The sequence below is a fragment of the Narcine bancroftii genome, chromosome 3, assembly GCF_036971445.1.
Source record: "Narcine bancroftii isolate sNarBan1 chromosome 3, sNarBan1.hap1, whole genome shotgun sequence".
In the NCBI taxonomy this organism is placed as follows: Eukaryota; Metazoa; Chordata; class Chondrichthyes; order Torpediniformes; family Narcinidae; genus Narcine; species Narcine bancroftii.
The window spans coordinates 45,381,380-45,398,847 of record NC_091471.1 but is presented as its reverse complement, the minus strand read 5'-3'; the positions used below and the strand labels follow the sequence as shown (position 1 = coordinate 45,398,847).

The 17,468-nt window shown below is 40.5% G+C and overlaps 1 long non-coding RNA gene across 2 annotated transcripts in view; it reads left to right on the top strand.

Moving 5' to 3' along the window:
• LOC138756092 (uncharacterized) overlaps window positions 1-17,468 on the top strand; it is a 47,439-nt gene that overhangs the window by 12,840 nt on the left and 17,131 nt on the right. Inside the window, exon 3 of one of the 2 annotated variants that reach the window (XR_011352739.1) lies at window positions 9,162-9,266. The exons of the other annotated variant lie outside the window; for it this stretch is intronic. This is a non-coding gene — a long non-coding RNA (uncharacterized lncRNA). Of the gene's footprint in view, window positions 1-9,161; window positions 9,267-17,468 lie in introns of those variants that run through there. 2 annotated transcript variants of the gene reach the window in all.

Below are 17,468 nucleotides of genomic sequence, written 5' to 3'. Positions count from 1 at the left end.
CACATCCCAAGTCAAAGTAATTTGGAGGAAAATCCTGTTCCTAATTATGCTTACTTCTGTAAATTTGCAAGACCATTCAAGATCTAGATCAGTGATTCTCAGCCTTTTTCTTTCCACTCACATACCACTTTAAGTATTCCCTATGCCATAGGTGCTCTGTGATTAAGGGATTGTTTAAGGTGCTATGTGAGTGAAAAGAAAAAGGTTGAGAACCACTGGTCTAGATGCACAAATAGAGAGAGATTTTGAAATCAATGAAGCATTAAATGGCTAAAGTGGAGAATATGTTAATGCAAATTTCTGACAGAACAATATCCCCAGCTTAAGAGGCAAAATTTAAAGGCAAGAGAAAATTCAGCAATTATACACTGGTTTTACTAATCATTCCTTCGATATTAGGACACAGAAGGCCCATTGGATCCATATCAGCTTCCAGTTGATCAATCTCATCAATCTCATCATATTTCCTGTAGCCTCTCTCACACACCCATCAACACCCCTCTGATACTTTTACTGCTTACCTACCATACATGACTAATTAAGCAACCATTTCTTTGGGATGTGTAAGGAAACCTTAGTTTATCCATGAGCGGAAACTCACACTGGTGGATAAACTGTGCTCAATGGGACTCCACATCCTCCCTGCAACTGGATTCAGGACTTTTGCACAGAAAGACCACAGTCAGTCTGGGTTGGATGAAAAATTGCAAAGTCCCATCATGCTGAGAACTGATGCACCTCAGGGCTGCATGCTCAGCCTCTTCTGTTCGTCCTGCTGACCCACAACTATATCATCATTTGTAGATGATACAACACTAGTTGGCTCCATGGGTAACAATGATGAGTCAGCTTGCAAAGAGGAGGTTGGAAGGCTCATAAAATGGTGCAAGAACAACAACTAAAGCTCAACATGAAAAAGACGAAGAATATGATTGTGGACTTCAGGAGGACCACCTCCATTACACCTCCATGGTTCCATTGTGGAGAAAGTGGAAAGCACAAATTTCCTTGGTGTGCATATAAAGGACAACCTATCCTGGACCCACAACCTCTCCTGATTAGTCAGAGAGGTGTGTATATATCCTAAGAATGTTGAGGAGGGCAAGATTACTGGCCCCGCCTTGAACACAATTGAGAGTGTTGAGTCTAGCTGACAGTTGCATGGTAAGGTAGCTGCAAAGCATTGAACTGGAGGTTAATCAAAATGGCCTCCTTTCTTCTGTTGACAACTTTTATTCGTGATCGTAGAATTAAAGAGAATCCTTTCATTCAGCATACAATTTGACAGCTACCATGAAGAAGGAGATACTGAAGCACCAAAATCAAGACTGGCAGGCTGGGAAATAGCTTCTTCTCACAGGCTGTGAGATTGATGAACAATATCCTGCAACTGAGTAAATAATCCTAAAATATTTATCACAAGATATTGGAGCAGAAGTAGGCCTATTGGCCAATCGAGTCTACTCTGCCATTCTAATCATAAGGTGATCCATCTTCCTATTTAGTCTCAATCTCCAGCTTTCTCCCCAAATATATAATGATATATATACCTTCATTATTATGAATATATGTGATTATAATGTGCTATATATATGTGTGCACCGTGGTCTGGAGAGATGTTGTTTTGTCAGGCTGTATGTGTACAGTCAGATGATGATAAACTTGAACGCTCACGGCAGAGCATGTAAACAACACACAGACAATACCTGAAAGAGGTTGTGATGGAAGCTGAGCCTCCAAAAGGTTATTAACCACCCACAGAGATTCTGCTTTACTGGATAATTTTAGAAATTCAATACCCTCCATAATGTTTAGGACAAAGACACTATTTTCCTTTATTTGCCCCTGTTCTCCACAGTTTTAAATTTATAATCAAACAATTTACATATAGTTTAGGTGGACATTCCAGATGTTATTCAAGGTTATTTGTATACATTTTGGTTTGACCATGTAGAAATTACAGCACTTTTTAGACATAGTCCCCTCATTTCAGAGGACCATAATATTTTGGACATTTGGCTTCACAGATGTTAGTGAGTACTCAAGTATATTTAATTGCTTAATTGGTGTAAGTATAGGAGGCTAGGTTCGCTTCTAAGCTTTTATTTATCTTTGGAGTTTGTAGTTGCCATTTTTCAATATGAGCGCCAGAGTTGTGCCCAATGAAAGTCAAAGAAGCCATTATGAGGCTGAAAAACAAGAATAAAACCATATGAGACAACACCAAAATTAACAATTTGGAACATCATTAAGAAGAAAGAGCATACTGCTGAGCTCAGTAATCAACGGGTCTTTTACCCCCTTCTTTCAGAATTAAAGGTCTGTGGATGAAAAGAACAAGGATCAGAAGCCGGTAATAGATACAGAAGAGAAATATTTACAATAGTATTTACAGATTCAGGTGGTCCGGTGGTCTGTAGATCCTGGTGGAGCGCCTTAGCACCAGGCGACCTTGGGCTCCTTGAGTCTCCTTGTCTACCTGTGATGGAAGGGTAGTGGGCTGGGGCTCCAATTCGATGATGGAGGGCGGTTCACTCTCCTGCTGGACCAGGTCCCCTGAGGCACCTGAGGCAATGGATCCTCGGTTCCGGTGGGTGCCAGATCCCTGATGGAAACAGTGTCCTCCCTGCCATCCGAGTACTTCACTTAGGCATATGTGGGTTTGGCATGGAGCGATTTCACCCTTTCTATCAGTGGGGTCAGTCTTGCTTCTCCTCATGTGCTTCTTGAGAAAGACTGGACCAGGATTAGCGAACTCCTCAGCCGCGTTGGGGGACTGGGGGTCTATCAACAGCATACTGGGCTTGAGCAACGCCTCCATCCTTATTTGTAAGCTCATAAAATTATAGCGTAGATAAAAGCTCACACTCGACTGGAGGGAGAATGAATGCTTTTATTAGCTTACAGCACAGCTAGGGTTCATAAGCAGGCTTCAGAGGGGTTCAGGGTTTAGACAGGAAACCAGGGTTATATAAGGGCCCCCGGGGGAGGAGCTGGGAGATGGGACCAGTTGTCAGTATAGGACACTTCTAGTGAATCCCACTTCACTACATTGACTTCCACTGCTGATGTCAGAAGAATGATGAAAAACCATCAAACATATGTCTGACAGATCAGAACGCTCTTCAGGAGACTGGTGTGGACATGTCAATGACTACTGTCTGCAGAAGACTTCATGAACAGAAACACAGAGGCTATACTACAAGATGGAAACCACTAGTTAGCCACAGAAAGGATGGCCATATACAGTTTGCCAAGAACTACAGTAGAACACCAATTATCCAATATTGGATTCTCCAAAATCTTCTTTTTGGACAAATCAGAAATCCTCATTTATCCAAATTTATTTTGGAGCTCATCTGACCGCGGACCTCAGGCTACCAGTGGCAATAGGTCCTCTGGCTCTCGGGCAGGAGCACGGACCTTGGGCTCTCAGCAGGAGCGCTGACCTTGGTGGGGAGTTGTCGGTGATCAGTGGTAGCCAGCATTTTTGTTTGTGAGAATTAAACATTATTTTAATGCTTAAAAAGCTTTCCCTTGTTGTTTGTTGTTGTGTAAACACTGTTACAAATAATTTGCTGTTGTTACTGGGCTCTTTTTTTAAAGTACACATACCTGATTTTATTCAAGTTATTTGTATACATTTTAGAAATGACAGCACATTTTATACATAGCGCCCTCATTTCAGAGGGCCATAATGTCTTTGCGATTATTCAGGTATGTTTAATTGCTTCATTGGTGCAGGTATAGGAGAGCTAGGCTTGCTTCTAAGCTTTTGATCACCTTTGGCATCTGTAGTTGGCATTTTTCAACATGAAGACCAGACTTGTCAAAGAATGTCAATGGAAGTCAAAGAAGCCATTATGAGGCTGAAAAACAAGAATAAAGTAGAAAGAGGCAGTACCAAAACCTTAGAATTACCAAAATCAACAGTTTGCAACATTATTCAGAAGAAAGAGTATGCTGGTGAGCAAAGGGGCCGGAATTCCAAGGAAGACCACTGGTGCTGATGGCAGAAGAATTCTCATCATAATGAAGAAAAGTCCCCAAACACCTGTCCAACAGATCAGAAACACTCTTCAGGAGGCTGGTGTGGATGTGTCAATGAGCACTGTCCACAGAAGACTTCATGAAGAGAAATACAGAAGCAACACTGCAAGATACAAACCATGGCAAAGGTTGTATGCTTTGGATCTTGGGCAGGCCTTTTACGTCTCCACTCTTTGCTCTTGCCATCATTCTGACGCAGGTTAATCTATGTCTCATCTGTCCACAAGTGTTTGTTCCAGAATTCTGCAGGCTTTTTAAAATCTGAAATAGTCGGGACCAGGCCTATGTCAGACAAACATTTTTTTTCGAAGAACTGACTATTTTTAAAGCAAATTACTTGTAACAGTGTTTGCACAACAACAAACAACAAGGGAAAGCTTTTTAAGCATTAAAATAATGTTTAATTCTCACAAAAAAAAATGCTGGCTACCACTGATCACCTGGCTATTAATTATATGTGAATTATTTAATAACAAATTTAAACCTGTAGAGCACAGGGAAAATAACGGGAAAAAGTATCTTTGTCATAAACATTATGGAGATCATTGTATCCCTACTGAGTTTGAAGTGGGGGAAATGATCACAAAAGTTTTTGCTTCTGATTGCTATCTAGAGAATGCAGGTATATCTTAAGAAGCCAAAATAATGCTGCCCTTGTTATAGAAATTCCACTCACAAGAGTTTGTACAAAGAAAATGCCATTTGGCAGAAGTCGTGGAATATTGGCAGTGAACTAGACAAGTTTGTTTATTGTCACATTTATCCAAAATGCAGTGAAAGAGCTTGTTTTTCAAGCAGACAAGTAGAAATCTCATACATATTATAACAGGTGGACACCGAATAAACGTTGAAAAGTTTAGAGTTGCAGAGAGAGATGAGTTGGTAAGGAGCAAAAGCCACATAATTTTACATTTGTCGTTAAATATAGTCGTGAGTGAGGTCACACTTGTGATTCTTCTTCCTTTAAGGGAGGGGCAATGAAGAGAGTTTGGCTGAGGTCTTTTAACAATTTGGCTGTTTTTTAAAAGCAGCAAGAGTTATGGATGGAGTCAATGTGTGTGATGAATTAAGTCATATTCACAGCCCACTGCAGTTCGTTGCAGTCTTGGGTGGAGTAGTTCCCGCACCACACAGTCATCCACCCTGACAGGACATTTTCATTGGTGCATCTGCAGAAGTTATTAATGGATGCAGTTGAGCTTAGAACCATTGAACTATAGAACATTACAGCCCTTCTAGTCTGAGCTAAACTATTTTTCTGCCTTGTTTCATTGACCTGAAATAGTCCCCAGCTCTTCATACCTCTCCCATCCATGTACCTGTCCAAATTCTTCTTAAATGTTAAAATTGATTCATCAGGCAGCTTCTTCCACACTCTCACCCCTCTCTGAGTAAAGAAGTTCCCCCTTATGTTCTCCCTAAACTTTACTCCTTTCACCCATAACCCATGTCCTCTGGTTTGTATCTCATTTACACTGCGAGGAAAAAGACTACCTACATTAACTCCCTCATAATTTTAAATACCTCTATCAAAGCTCCCCTCATTCTTCTTTGGTCCAGGGAATAAAGTCCTAACCCATTTAACCTTTCCCTGTAAATCCGTTACTGAAGTCTGAGCAACATCCTAGTAAATCTTTTCTGCAGAATTTCTTTCTTATTGATATCTTTCCTGTAGTTAGGTGATCAAAACTGTACACTATACTCCAAATTTGGCCTCACCAATGTCTTATACAACTTTACCATACCATCCCAACTCCTACACCCAATATTTTGATTTATGAAGGCCAATATGCCAAAAGCTCTCTTTATCACTCTATCCACATGACACCACTTTTAGAGAATTATGTATCTGTATTCACAGATCCCTCTGTTCTACCACACTCCTCAGTGCTCTACCATTTACCGTGCATGTCCTCTCTTGGCTTGTCCTTCCAAAATAAAACACCTCACCCTTGACTGCATTAAATTCCATCTTCCATTTTTCAGCCCATTTTTCCAGCTGGTCCAGATCCTTCTGCAAACTTTGAAAACCTTCTTTGCTGTCCAAAATGCCTCCAATACTTTTGCCATCTGCAAACTTGCTGATCCAATTTACCAGATTATCATCAGATCATTGATATAGGTAACAAAAATAAAACCAATGGTTCCCAAGGCACACCACTAGTCATTGAGAAGCAATCATCTGCTACCACTCTCTGGCTTCTCCCATCCAGCCAATGTCGAATCTAATTTCCCAACCCACCATGAATACTGAGGATCTGAACCTTCCTGACTAAACTCCCATGTGAGATCTTGTCAAAGCCCTGACTCCACAGCCTTTACTTCATCAACTTTCCTGGCAACCTCCTTGAAAAACTCTGTGATTGGTTAAACACAGCCTACCGTGCACAAAGCCATGTTGCCTCTCCCCAACCTTCCAATAATTTACCTAATACTCATCTCAGGTTTACTAGCCTATAATTTCCTGGGTTACGCTTGGAGCCTTTAAACAAAGAAACAACGTGAGCTACCCTCCAATCCTCCTGCACCTCACCCGTGGCTATGGGCAATTTAAATAATTCTGCCAGAGCTCCTGCAAATTCTCCACCAGCTTCCCTCAAGGTCGAAGGGAGTATCTTCTCAGGTCCTGGGGATTTATCTACTCTGATTTGTTAAAGACAGTAAGCACCTCCTCCTCTTTTATCTGAATAAGTTCCAAGACCTCACTGCTTGTTTCCCTTACTTTCCTTGATTCTGTGCCAGTTTCCTGAGTGAATACTGGGGCAAAAAAATTATTTAAAATCTCCCCCATCTCTTCTGGCTCCGTACATAGTCATCTACTCTGATCTTCAAGGGAACCAATTTTGTCCCTTACCATTCTTTAGCTCTTAATATACCTGCAGAAACCCTTAGGATTTTTCTTCACATTGTCTGCCAAAGCCACCTCATGTTTCAGCCTTCCTGTTTTCTTTCTTGAGGTATTTCTTGCATTTTTTATATTCATTGAGTTTCTCATTTGCTCCATGTTGCCTATATCTGTTATGCACCTCTCTCTTCTTCAGAACCAGATCCCCAACATTCCTCAAAAATCAAGGTTTCCTCTGCCTGCTAACTTTGTCTTTAATACTGCACTCTCAAAATTTCACCTGTGAAGATCCTCCACTTACTTTGCACATCCTTGACTGAAAACAACTTATCCCAATCCCTGCATTCGAGATTCTTTTTAATTTCCTCAGAATTGGCCTTTCTCCAATTTAGGATCTGAACCCAAGGCCCAAATCTATCCCTCTCCATAATTAACATAAACCTAATGTCATTATGATCAGTGGGCCCAAAATGTTTCCATACACATACTTCTGTCACCTGATCTGTCTCGTTCCCTCATAGAAGATTCAATATTGCATTTTCTTTCTTTAGTACCTCTATATATTAATTTTAAAAATGCTCCTGAACACATTTGACAAACTTCAAGCTATCCAGACTTTTTACAGTATGGGAATCCCAGTCAATATGCGGCAAGTAAAAATTCCTATTTTCACAACCTTATGTTTTCTGAAGCTGACTACTATCTCTCTTCAGATTTTATCCTCCTATTATTGTTGACTATGGGGCGGTTAAAAATACAACCCCATGAGCCTGGTCATACCTTTTATGTTCCTCAATTCCACCCATATAGCCTCAGTAGACAAGCCCTTTGGTCTGTCCTGACAAGTCATGCACTCCTTACTGTCCCTGCTTAGAATGCTGTGAATTCCATCTGAGATACCTTGGACCCTGATACCAAGGAGGCATCATATCATCTTGGGTTCTCAATCCCATCCACAGAACCTCTTATCTGTCTGCCACAAGCAAATTTTCTCAGGCTCTGATGAAGTAAAGGTGCTGAGGAGCCCTCTTGGCAACTGTGTCACCATAGGTGGGTGGACCAGGACAAATTACTGGAGGAATCTGTTTATTATATCCACCTCTGTACTCTTGATGTGTACCTCAATTGGGATTGAGGTCCCTCCTTCATAATTTTATAATTAAATTATCCATTTTGCTGACATTGAGGGAGACACTTAAATATAATTAAAAAAAAATTATTTACAGCTCAATAGAAACCGATTCCATCCATTTAAACATGTGCTGCTCAATTGCACCCAAATTAACGTACAGACCCGGACATTTTTGAAGGGTGGGAGGAAGCAGGAGCACCCAGAGGAACCCCATGCACACATGGAGAGAATGTACAAATTCCTTACAGGGAGCGCTGGATTTGAACCCAGGTCGCTGGTGCTATAATAGTATTTCACTAACCACTATGCTACTGTACCACAGGTTGTTATCCTAGCACCAAGACACAGGTTCCTCAATCTCCCTCGTGTATTCCACTTTGTTATTGCTAGAGATCCTGTCTATGTCAGTGATGTTACCTGCAATTTATAGATGGAGTTGGAGCTGCTTTTTGCCTCCCAGTCATAGAGTAACAGGGGCGATAGTAGAGGAATCCACAGGAGGTTAATCCACAGGACCATAAAAATTGCAGACACTGGAATCTCCCTTTTCCTCATCGACATTATCTACTGGGATCATTGTCTGAAGAGGGGATGCAAAATCAGTGAGGACCCATTCCACCTATTAGCTGCTCCCATCAGGGAAGAGATACAGGAGTACCAGAGCCAGTACCACCAGGCTGAGAAACAGCTTCTTCCCAGGGGAGGTGAAAATGCTGAACAACCAAAGGAACTGGTCACACTAATCATCTGAGACTCTCATATTCATGAAAAAATAGTTATTTATTTTTATATATGAATACTTGTCCTGCATGTGTATTGTCTTTATCTGTGTTATGTCTAGATTGTGTCTGTGTGTTTTGCACCGAGAACCGGAGAATACTGTTTGATCAGGTTGCACTTGCGCACTCAGATGATAATAAACTTGACTTGAATAGAGTCTTCTGGTGCCACAATACAGAGGATGATTGTGAAGGAGGTGCTGTCAGGAGGCCTTACTGCAGGTTAGAAAGATTGCAGAGAAGGGTGCTGAGACCAAGGTCATGAAGTTTGGGGATTTTTTTTTGGTAGTGCTGTGATGAAAGCAGAGCAGCAGTTGATAAATAGTAGGCTGACATCAGTGTCCTTCTTGTCCAGGCATTTCAGAGCTGTGAAGAGGACCAGGAAGATGGTATCTGAATCATTAAAAATATACATCACAGAGGGTCATCATGAGATCAAATGAGAGGCAGCCAACATATCCTTCAAGTAATAATATATGCAATTTTGAATATTTTGTCCCTTTTTCTTCCCCTTCTGATTGTTCTACCATTTATTTTAGTTGGTCCCTTGGTTTTTAACTCCTTTGTTAACGGATATTTAGTCTACCCAAGCTCTTTTTAAATCACTTCCATCAGCCTCTGCTATTCCAAAGAAAACATTAGCCTATATAATAGTTACTCATCCCACACCTGGTTACATTCTTGGAAACCTCCACTGTACCTGCTTGAGTGTGAACACTTCTTTCTTGTGATGTATATTCATGCCATGGTTTAGAAAGTACACTGGCATCATTAGAAGGGTGTAGGGGCATGGACAGCACCAGGTGACACCAGCAGAGGGGTCAGTCTATAGAGAGAGCCTGTCTATAAAATTTTTGTGCAGTCCTTCAGAGGAAAGTTATTATTGATACGTCTCACCAGTAGCAATTGAGAGACACATAAGCAGTTTAACTCAAAATGTATTAACAATTGTCAAAAATAGAATTAACTCAATAAACTTAACACCCGGACATAAGCTTTTATGGCAACAATATAGTAATAACAGATATTCATCATGTGTATATGGAAAAAAACCCGGACCATTGCAGCCCAGGCCCAAAATAAAACTCCCAAAACAAAACCTCAAGTCAGTCACATCAAATCAGTTAGTCAGATCAATCAGATCTGGTCTCCAGGCATTGATTTCTTAGTTTAGTTGTGCTATGGTCTTATAGATGGACATGAAGAGAGATGACTGTTACCACTGCAGACTTATGACCTTGGCAGGTGAATACAAGAGATTTCCGTGAGTTTTCTAATGTGGTAACGACTACCTTTAATTTCTTCATAAAGGGAATTTTCACACAGTGACCTCCTAGTCACTAACTCTTGGTCCGCACCTCCGAAGCCCTTTTTTTTTAGGGTTGCCAAGTGGCCTTCTGTCACACAAGTGTTCTCCACCAAAACCATTTCTTGGATTGTTAAGTGACTTCTGCCACACAAAGTCCTCCTCTTGAAAGGGGTCTGGAGAAGCACAGGCCGGACCCACACACACACACGCACACACGCACGCACGCACGCATGCACACACGCACACACACACACACACACTCTGGGAGTCATTGTGTCACAAACTGCTGTCAGGTCAACAGTGCTGGCACCCAAGGACAAAGCATCTCAGTTTCCTTTCTTTTAACCGAAGCTGCTGGGTAAATACACTGACATCAGTTCCTCATGGCAGTGCTGGCACCCGTGAGTAAAGTAACTCAGCTTCCTGCTTGCTGAAGCTTTCGGGTGAACACCCACGCACAGACCGACTGTCTGACTAACTACCGTCCGACTTATTGTCATCTGACTAACTGTTCAAACACAGCCACGTGGGGTTGTCCAACTGCCCCAGCACGTGGCTTCAAATCTCCTGATTGGTAGAGAGGTGTTGACAACAGCGGGTGGGCTCTGCATTATTCCACCCGCTTCAGTGCGGGGCCCTCGCACTCCTGACAGTTGTCAATTCTCCCAGTATGTGGCTCTTGTGCTCTAAACAGCTTTTCACTTTCTTAACGCTCCTCTCTCCCCCACTGCATATTCCGTCCTGTCCCTGATTCGAAAATAAAGCTGTCCAGGGTCCGTTACATTATTTTTTATAAAAATATCACTTTAGTTAGTTATAATAATTTTTTTCGTAAGCCGCGTCGAAAGAACCAAAGACTTGTTGATCCAAACCAAGGCTTTTTATTAACTAAAAGACTGGAGCCTATCACAAGTAGGTCGACCAGTCCAGAATGACCTGGTCTGGTTAAGAGCAATCCTTTAAGACCTGCCAGTAGGTGTGGCTACACTCTCGGCCAACCACAGTCATCCTACACGACCATCTGTACATTGGTGATAGAATCTGTACTATCACACCCAGTTTATGCGTCAATATACTCTCATGGCTAATTTACTTTTTGAACCTTTTAATGCGCTCCAGTCAGACCTGTCATTATTAGCCAATTACAGTGATGCTTTGAATCATGTGGTTTCGTCTGCATGTGCTACAAGTACGTACTGTGGTTTTTTTTGCTGCTGTGCTTATAATATTGCAATTGAAAGGCGTAATTTTAATTTTACTAGTTACAGGTCTATGGATGAGAAGAAGATGGAGGGTTATGGGCATTGTGCAGGGAGGTGGGACTAGAGAGGGGTGTTTGGTTCGGTGCGGACTAGAGGGGCCTAATGGCCTGTTTCCGTGCTGTAATTGTTATGTTATGTTAATCTCACTACTATTGCCATTACATTCAGTGATATGCAGGAATTATGATTTACAAGTAACATTAGTACAAAAAACATTACTAAGGATTTGTATGGTCTGGTATGGGAGGTGGTCCATGGTGGGGGGATGTAACCATGAGTTATTGCATTGGGTGATGCCACTGAGAAGGTATTGTATACACAGCTAACATCTCCTATATTGTGTGTTACAGGGAAGCTCCATTATATATTTTTAACCATTCTTACAAGAATACCTTCAGTAAATGAGACATAGAAATTGAGTTTTAATTAAATATAAAACACATAAAGTTATCACTTTTAATTAAAAAAAATATTTTTATAGATTTATCAGATATTGTCCAGAGAAATTATCGTGAAAGTCAGATACATTGTTTAACTGTGAGCTTTCTAGGATTGAAAATTCTCATGTCCAATCTTCTGTAATTACATTTGCGCACTTTTTAAATTTGTGCTAGTTAATTAAGTGTCTATTCCAGGATGAGTGAAGGTAGTTCATTTCTGTTATCTAAAACAGATGGTCTTCATAGTGGACCCTGCAGGTATTTGGGAATTAGTGATGCTTCACGTGGCTGAACATCAAAATAAGTGTATATTAAATTTAACATGTTTTACTTGTTCATAGTGGTTAACTTATATCATGGTTTATAAATAATAAACAGTTTTGATCAACCAAAATAATTGTCTTACTCTTTCAACATTCATATACCTCAATTCAAATTATAATTGTTATAAAATGGTTATAAATTAACAACCTGTCAGCCTATTAAGAGAAGATTATTATTGGTTATGCATAAGAATATAACATTTTTCTCAAGCAATGAAAACTAGATGGAAGATGCCACTTCCATTGATGTTAAAAGTGCTTCTAGTGTTAACTTGGACTTGTAGTGTCTTCTCAGGGATAGTCCACTTTATTCTGATTATTTGTATATATTTGAGCATTGATAATATCAGAGCAATTGTAGGTTTCCCAGGTTATGTTAAACTGAGATTTGTAAGTCCTGGCAACTGTCTTGGCTTACTGTTCATGAAACAAATGAGGAAGTTCTCAGCCGGAAAATACTGGAGCGTGTGAAAAATGATTTTGGCAGTTCAGAAAAAAAGTTATGAACAGCAATTGTTTTTTTTTAAAAACAGGATTAGCACACCAGGAGGTAGAATGTGTCATTTTGTGCAATTTCTAGCACCCATGTGCATTGATCATATTCCCAGAGCACCACTCTAGGGACTTGCACGCAGGGAGGTGCTCTTGTCCTTGGGTGTCGAGATTGCAGAGGAATTCAAAGGATCCTCACCTGTCAACTGTTAATATGCGATTAACAGATGAGCATTTGCTAGTCTTTGGCCTGTACTCGCTGGGGTTTAGAAGGATGGGGGGATTATTGAAGGATGGGGGGAATAGAGTGGACGTGAAAAAGAGGTTTCCATTGGTTGGAGAGTCCAGGACCAGAAGGTGCAGGCTCTGACATCCTTTTAGAACAGAGAAGGAGAAATTGCTTCAGCCAGCGGGTCGTGAAAATGTCCAATTTGTTGCCACAGATGGCTGTGGAGGCCAAGCCATTGGGTATTTAAAGCAGAGGTTGATAGGTTCTTGCTTAGTAAGACTGTCAAAGAAGGCAGGAGAATAGGATTTGCCTCGAAAATAAGTCAGGAATTATTGAAATGACAGAGAAACTCAATGGGCTGAATGGCCCAATTTTGCTCCTGTGTCTAATGGTCTAAAATACCTACTTTTTAAAAATGAATAGAATTAGATTGAATTAGATTAGCCCTTATTCAATTACAACTAACTATTCCTTCCCCACCTCAGTTCAAGAAATGTTTCAAACCTTTATGATAGTGTTACAAGCCCAAATGACCCCAAAACCCAGCAGCAATAGATATTCATCACGACAAGTAGTTACTTAAACAAAAGTTGTTTTTAATTATCTTTAAACATGAAAATAGAATCAAACCTTAACTTATCACTATTAACTTAACTAACCCAACTTAATCCTTTCTAATTCTAAGCACATACATATGTAATGTGTGTGTAAATTTAAGAAAAGTTCTTTGGTTTACATTTCAATCTCACTTCTCATTCTTCCACATTCTCTGGTTGCAGGCAATTCTTATATTGTGCACAGAATTTAACATGTATAAAGTTCACCAGGATTTTGTGCTTGAAAAGTAAATGTTTACCACTCAGAAAGGTTCTTGTAGGTTTGCAGAGAGAGATGTGTTGTTCCAGGATTTCCACAACTGAGGTACCACCATTAGTCACCTCAATGTCTTGCTGATGAAACTTGCCAAATCAGGGTTCTCCGGATGATAACCTCTTCCTTTCAGGTTATCACAGAGTTCCTTTCTGTTCCCTTATTCCAAGAGAAACATCAGACAGATAGCACTTCTAGCCATCCACCACTCTGGAGCTTCTGTTTCAGTTCAAACAAGCTTTTCCTGGCTGACACTGTTCAGTCTCTCCCTCTCTCTTGGATTCCAACTGCCAGCCACATGTCCTTCTCTCTCTCACTTGCAAAACCCTTGACCTTCTCCAGCAAACAGTAGGAGTTAGTCTTCTCGTCCATCTGTTATTTTAGGTAAACAAGAACCCAGGATTGACTTTTCTGTGCACTGTGTCAAAAACCTTGCAAAGAGCTAACAATAGACAGTGTTTCCTGCTTGTTGCTTTAAAGACAACACGCCATTCATTCATTACGTCGCTTCAATTAGCACCTACTTGTGAAAAGTGCATAGCATTCTCCATATTTTCTGTAAAGCCGCTGAATATGAATTTTTCAGTATTTCAAATAAGATCTGTTTTAATGTGTGTGTATGTATGTAACCTACTCTAATTTTACCAATTTATCTCACAAAAACATCGCCAAATATTCCATCACGATGTAAACTCCAACTTTGGCAGCACAAACTTATTAAGTGTGCAGTTCCTTTTCTTTTAGAGATTCAGTCTGTTAGGTGCTTTGATAACTCATGCGGATCTTCTTAACACAGGTGCGTGTGTCGGCTCTGCTGATCCACTACTATTAAGCACTGGTGGCATTTCCTCTGTTGCTGTGCAGACTGGATCTTCTGCATTTGTCTTTTGCTACAGTGCCTCTTGCATTTTCAGCAGGCTCTTTCGATTTCTCCTCAGAATTTGACCATCCTCTGTTCTGACAGTGTAGAAACTTGAATTTCCTGCCTCCAGAACAGTGGCCTTCTTGTCCCAGGTGTTGGAATCTCTGATTCTCACTATGTTGTGTTGTGCCATGCAGGTGGCCCTAATCTTTTTGCTGACTTGTCATAATTTGCTTTTTGCCTCCTTTGCAGACGCTTTTGTTTGCATTCAACATCTTCAACATCTCTGTTTTTGGTTGAACCTGTAGAGTAGGGAAGTGTGATGCATAGTCTTTGTCCCATCAGAAGCTCAAGTGATGAAGTTCTGTAATTCAATAGAACTAGATACAGATCTGAGCCAATGTCTAGTGCTTTCCTGAGCAACTCCTTTCTCTGCTTTACCGTTTGACTGTGCATGCAGAGGACTTGAAGTCACATGTTGAAAATCATACTCTTCATGGGTTCCTTTGTCTCAAGTAGGTCTCACGGTTTGAAACTATTCTATCAATGTCAGCATTAATCCTTGGCCAATAAACAGCAGTTCTGCCCCTCCTCTTTTATTTTTCTATTCCAAGGTGCCCCTCATGCACCCTTTTCAGCATCTCTTGTTGCAGTGATTGAGGAATGACAATTCTGCTCTGAGGAGAAACCCATTTACAACACTCAGCTCAAATCAGCTCTGATGTTTTCATATGGTTGTCATTCAGATTCTTGATAACCTTCTGTAGAACTGTGTCCTTATCTGTTTCAGCTATGATCTGCTTGGATTTCATGTCAAATAAGGGAAGAGATTCAGTAATCAGGTTCATGTGGAGATTCACATCTGTCTCTGTGGAACTCTCATTGTGTGCTTCATTTTTTTGTCATTGCCCTGGATAATGCATCAGCTAACACAATAGGTTTCACTGGTGTGTACACCCTCTTGACTTGGCTTAATTGTTCCCATGCTTTGTCACCAAGCAGCAATTCATGTTCATCTGGAACTACTGTGACTCTGAAGTGGTGCTCTTTTTTTAACTTTCACCTTGAGTTTACATGTACCTTTGTAGGCTCTGAGCTGTGCAGGATTTGCATGAATGTATGGCTTTATCTTCATTGTCCTGATTTTGCAGTCACAGATCAAATTGACTTTTGCCCCTGTGTCTAGCTTGAAAGGAATATTTGTTCCATTTGTATGACACAGTCACTTGTCTTGCTCGACTCTGTTCACACTTGCCTGTTCAGTGGCTGTTGGTTTAGAATCTTTCTGCATTTCCATGCCCACAAAAAGTGTGTCACTGAGAGTAGTTTTATCTATAGTGTGTTTTATAGTGTACACACTTTCACTTCTGTTTTGTTTTCCTTTAGAAAAACATTGCTTCACATAGAGATTCTGCCCTTTGCATTTATTACAGACTTTTCCATAGGTGGGGCATTGTTTTGGTGTATGTTGAGTGCCACATTGTTTGCGGTTGAATGTCTATCCATCTTTTTGTTTCCTATATCTAATTTTTTTTGTTTGTGTGCATGGACAAACATTGTGGCTACAGCTATGCCTTCATTTTCACTGACTTTTACACTGTCATTGAACATTTTTGCGTGTTGCAAAGCTAATTCACTGTTCTGGCATATATTCACAGCTCCAGCTAAGGTAAGCTCTGGCTCTTGCAGCAACCTCTTTTTCACTTTCTTATCAATAATCCTGAACACAATTTGATCACAGATCATTGAATCTTGCAGCGATCCAAAATTTCATGTTCTTTCTTTTAATTTCAAGTCTCTTAAAAAAGTACTGAAGCTCTCTCCCTGTAGCTGTGTGCATGAGTGAAAAACGTACACCGTGAATGCTTTATTTTTCTTTGGTGAACAGTGTTCATCAAACATTTCAATAACCTTGATGAACTTGCCCTTGTCAGCTGCCTTGGCAAAACAAATGTATTAAAAAACCTCTAGGGCATGGGGTCCTGCTACGGTAAATAGCAATGCAATGTTCTGTGCATCAGGTTTGCTATCGAGTCCAATGGCTTCTACGTATAGCATGGATAATTTTTTAAACAACCTCCACTATTTGTTGACATTTCCAATCTAATTTACAGCATCAGGTGTCTTTACACTCTCCACATCTCTCCTGATAAAGACTGATACACACTCTGCACACACTTGGCGTTTCTTCCACTCCTGGTACCATGTGATGTTTCTTTTTATTGAAATAAAGTAACTTGGGTTCTTTTAAAACAACTATACTTATTAGTCGGTGCCAGTGCTGTGCAATTGCTCAGGTGTAAGGTGCTCTTTCCATCTGATAGCCTACAGGTCATCCATGGACAAGGTATAATACCTCTTTAGCCTCCCAATCAGCGTCACATGAATCCATGAATTGCAGATAGTGGATGGTTTTTACAAGCAGATTCTACAAATTGGAATTTATGTTTTTAAAATTAAAAACACTGGGTAGATGTATCTGTTGATCAATGGCCAGGGTTATTCATCAGTATGGGCACTGCAACTAAAGAAGGTGATGGGAAACCAATTCAGTATTTTTTCCTTGTATAATCATGAACGCAACATCGACTACGATCTCAGCTCAAAGATGGAGCTTTCACAGAAGAGAACAGGGTAGGTAACAACTACAATTCAGAGGACTAGTGATTGTGACAGATGGAGAGACATGATCGCCCAAGCCAAATGGCAAGGCAGCTGAATGAATGATATTTATTTGCTAGAACACACACAGGCAAGACCTCATGGAGGCATCCATTTATAATCTACCCAAGATGCAACAAACTAGATGATAACTCATTCTAGTGGTCGGGAGGATCACTAGCATTCTATCACTCCACTCTTGAGGAAGTTTTTC